A 713-nucleotide genomic window follows, 5' to 3' on the forward strand; every position below is an offset into this window, starting at 1 on the left:
ACATCTGCAAACACCACACACACACGTGCACATGTGCACATAAATGTACATGCACAAACAAACCACACACATCTGCAAACACACGCATAAACACACATGCACATATGTACATAATTGTACATACACAAACAGATCACACACATCTACATACACATAAGCACATGTCCACATGTGCACATAAGTGTATGTGTACAAACAACCGCACACACATCTGCAAATATCTGTAAACACACACTTAGGCACACATGCATACATGTATATGCACACATCTGCAAGTGTGCAAGCATACACACACACAAGGCATGTATGTACATGTGTGCATATGCACAAACATCTGAAAGCATACAAACACAGGTGCATATACATGCACATGTGTACACATGTGTAAGCTCAGAAATGTACCACACAGGACACAAACATACACACAGGCACACCTGCATATATGTCGTTGTACACACACAAACAACCACACACATATGCAAACATACACACTGGCACACATGCATATATGTGCATGTGTACACACACATATCACACACCTGGAACCATGCAAGCACACTCATATATACAGGTACACATGCTTGTATGCAAATGTGCACATGGATGCACATACACAGGCATACATGCACACTTGTATATTGTGTACAATCTCTTTGATATCTCAAGCAAGCAAAGTTTTGCTCAAGGTAATACAGAAACGGCTACAATCATTC

General features: G+C 40.7%; 1 protein-coding gene across 1 annotated transcript in view; it reads right to left on the reverse strand.

Moving 5' to 3' along the window:
• The window catches only part of ANKMY1 (ankyrin repeat and MYND domain containing 1), a 42197-nt gene that overhangs the window by 16519 nt on the left and 24965 nt on the right, over positions 1 to 713 (reverse strand). The window lies entirely within an intron of this gene.

The sequence above is a fragment of the Chrysochloris asiatica genome, unplaced genomic scaffold (assembly GCF_000296735.1).
Source record: "Chrysochloris asiatica unplaced genomic scaffold, ChrAsi1.0 scaffold00314, whole genome shotgun sequence".
Taxonomy (NCBI): Eukaryota; Metazoa; Chordata; class Mammalia; order Afrosoricida; family Chrysochloridae; genus Chrysochloris; species Chrysochloris asiatica.